We start from the raw sequence: 3,530 nt of genomic DNA, 5'->3' as shown, positions 1-3,530 counted from the left end.
CAACCACTGCCTACTGCTCTCCAATGTGTTGCAACATCCAATCAATCTATCTGAAGCTAGCAGCTACCTTGGGTGGAGTACACAATAGCCTGACATCTCGGTGTGGTGGGGCATTGTCTGCTGGGCTGTGCGGACGCACCTGCAGGGCATCTGCAATCACGCCCGACGTGTTAAAACATGGCGACTCAAGGGTTGGTTTGTGTTGTGGCGAGAAGTGCTGAATAAAGATGTCTAAAATTCAAGATCTGTGGTCCCACCGTGCCTTATTCTCACCACACTGGTGCCGAAACCCAGGACGCGGCACAACAGAGCCAGGGCAGGGAGGGGCTGTCCCAGATGATGGCAGACTTGGCGGCTATCCAGCAGGAGCAGGTGGCAGAGGTACGCGTTAGGCACCTTAGCAGTAGACGGTAGACGAGGCAGGCAATAGTCCGCGCCGGCCGGAGGAGAGTAAGCGGCTGGGTGAAGGGCTGCTACTGCCAGGAGCAGTGGAGGAGCTGCTCCAGCCGAATGCGGCAGACAAGGCACGCGAGGTGTCTACACCTACTGGAGGTAGAGGAGCCACTGCGGGAAGGGCTGCTCCAGCCGGGAGTGGTGGAGGAGGCCCTCAAGCCGGAGGTGTACGAGGTGCGAGGGGGTCCATGCCTGCTGGGTGAGGAGCCACTGCATGAGGGGTTGCTCCAGCCGGGAGTGGTAGAGGAGCCGCTGCAGCCAGAGAGGAATCAGGTGCACGAGGGTCCTGTCCAGCCGGGAGCAGTGGAGCAGCTGCTCCAGCCGGAGACAATGGAGGAGCCACGCAGGGAGACAGAGGTCCCCGTGTAAGGGGGACCTGCACGAACTGGGGCCAAGAGCAAGACGCAAGCTGTCCTGGAACAATGGACGAGTGTCCAACCGCCTTTGAGCAGGTGCTCACGGCTGTGCCTGCAGGGTCGTGCCGGTTCGCCAGGTATTCAACTGCCGGACCAGTGTCGCTGCTGGAGGCATGGGCGGCCTCCGCAAGAGACACTGCCCTGTCATCAGGTTGGAGGCCGGTGGGCGGGAGTAGGTTCGGCCAGATGGCTCCCCGGCCTCAATCGGGCGATGGGTTGTATGTGGTGGGGGTATGTGGTGGGGTGTGGTCTGCGGTGCCGTGCGGACGCACCTGCAGGACATCCGCAATCACGCCCGCCGTGTTAAAACACAGGACTCAGGGGTTGATGTGTGTTGAGGTGAGAAGTGCTGAATAAAGATGGCTCAAATTCAAGATGGTCCCGCTGTGCCTTATTCTCGCCACACTCGGCTACTGCTCTGACTCTGTTTATTTGTGCTTACCCCTTGAGGTGTACCGCAGCTCATCAATGTGTTGGATTTGCCAGCTCTGCATATCAGCCCCCACACGTCTGAACTGGCGTCCGACAGCTGGACGCACATGTGGACGCCACCGGTGAAATCCATCACAGCCTCTGAAGGAGTTCCAGAAGTCATGTCGGTGTAGGAACCACAAACCCTGACAGAGGTAGATAATATTTTTCACAGATCCCCCACATGTAACTTGTTCACTGTATATCGGATAAATCATATGTTTCTTTGCATACTTGGCATAAGCTTTCTCCAGCAGAGCAGGCCAGAACTCATTTGGATCTTTGGAGTGAACAAAGATTAGTCTGCCATTGATCGTCGGCAACTTGTCATCAATGACGACGTCCACCCACCGCCCGAATCTCCAGAACTAAAGTAAAGATGCAATTGTTTTGTGAGCTTGTTGTGTTTCATGAAATTTGATCATTAGAGACAAAATAATCCAAACTCTGTGAAATAAACAGCTTTTAAATTTTCGTTTAGTGGGGGAAAAAAACAGTTAAAGATAATAATTACTTCTCTATACTGATAGTTTAATGATGTTTACCCTGAAGTGAAAAATGCCACAGTAGTTCTCTTTGATTTTTTGGTCGAGCGGAACAACTTGTTCAAAAATGTGATTCTGGAAAGTCAGTGCGCCGATTGATGCAAGAAACCAGCAGTTTCTTGCATCAGCAGTTTAACAACAACAAAAAAAGAACAATCAGGACTGTAGGCAGATACAAGAGTGTAAATATTAGGAGTGAAGAAATGACCCTACCAAGTACACCTTGACCAAAGTCAAATCTGGAGATGCCATCAACCACAAATTCAGCATCAGGAGCAATTTGCTGTAAAACAGGGAGTATGCCCCAAATTTGAGAGGTTTGGGTCTCAGTTTGAAATATGAAACTCTTCCAGGGCCCTTAATTCACAACTTTTTTATATAACAGAAAATGAAATAAACTGAATAATTATCCTGAAAAGAAGCTCATGATCAAAAGTCAGTCAGAAAAAGAAAGAATAATCATAATTTTGTAAACTTGTGGCTTTGATTCTTTTCAGAATGTGAATATTTCATGTTATTTTTAAACTAGATTACAAACTAACTAATCAGGTTGTTTAGGATAACAGAATGCATTTTTAATAGAATATCTTTTATTTAATCCTTAAGGATTGATTTAATTCTTTTTCACAGCCACTAGAGGGCACTGTTATAGTCAAAATTTCACTTCTTGAGTCATGAGAAGATTTATAGTTTCACAATCTCAAATATGGTAGAGCAAAGGTGGGGAAAAATTTTGCTTTGCAGTAATGTGATACTGTGTCTAATGTGCAGTTTAAACATCTTTAAATACTCACCGCAGGTCTTAGCCACTTCACGTGGGCCAGGTCGGAGGGCATCAGTATCCCCTGGCCAACAGACTTTGCATCAGGGGGGAACATGTCATCGAGGTACCTTACTCCTTTGGTTAGACAGTACTGTTTCAGGTTCTTGAAGTCTTGGTTAAAGAACTTCTCAGGGTTGGAGATGCTCCCATATCCCATCTGCTTGTGACGAGCCTCCATAATGTTCAGGCATGCACCAGGAGGAGGCATTGCTGCAGTGTTTGTCTCTGTTTTCAAGAAGTTGGCATGTAAATTTGACAGATTAGTATAATAAATGACACAGTACAAAAAAAACATGTCAGCTCAAATTATAATATATTAATATATATAAATAATGCAAACATTGTTTAGGTTATTTTCTTTCAAAAGAAAAAGAAAATAACTGCAACAAAAAAAGTATCAATGAAATGCCCATATAGTAAGAATATTTAAGAACTATTACTATGAAACTAATAAAAACAAAACAAAACCTAACACTAAAAATAAACAGAAAAAGAAAAACTATAATAACTTTGATTTGAGTCATTAGTCCTTAAATTGTTAAACAAACATTTTACCTGAACGAGTCACGAAAGAGGAAGCATGTTGTTTAGTAGATACGGAGCAGGTCTGCAGGTAAGAGTGGACAGGCTTCAGTCTTATATAATGCCCACAATCCTCTAAATCAGCCAGGACAGGTTGTGGCTCCTCCTTACCTTACTATGGAAATTTCACTTAAACTCCACCACTTTCCTTGGAATTACCCTTGAACCTGCAGGGTTAGTTTTATAGGTGTTTACACACAAGTGTTACGTTTGTAGTCCAAGCGAGTGAAAAAACGCAAC

General features: G+C 45.9%; 1 long non-coding RNA gene across 1 annotated transcript; it reads right to left on the bottom strand.

Moving 5' to 3' along the window:
• Window positions 1-1,328: 1,328 nt before the first annotated feature.
• Window positions 1,329-1,998, bottom strand: LOC146685872 (uncharacterized). Its single transcript, XR_014916674.1, has 3 exons — window positions 1,886-1,998; window positions 1,575-1,708; window positions 1,329-1,486 (listed from the first exon to the last, which is right to left on the bottom strand). It is a non-coding gene; the product is annotated as an uncharacterized LOC146685872 (long non-coding RNA).
• Between the last annotated feature and the right edge of the window lie 1,532 nt (window positions 1,999-3,530).

This window comes from Copadichromis virginalis, linkage group LG19 (genome assembly GCF_057382275.1).
Source record: "Copadichromis virginalis isolate Kocher_CV1m ecotype Utaka linkage group LG19, C_Virginalis_male_GT1.1, whole genome shotgun sequence".
In the NCBI taxonomy this organism is placed as follows: domain Eukaryota; kingdom Metazoa; phylum Chordata; class Actinopteri; order Cichliformes; family Cichlidae; genus Copadichromis; species Copadichromis virginalis.
This window is presented reverse-complemented; position numbering and strand designations above follow the sequence as displayed.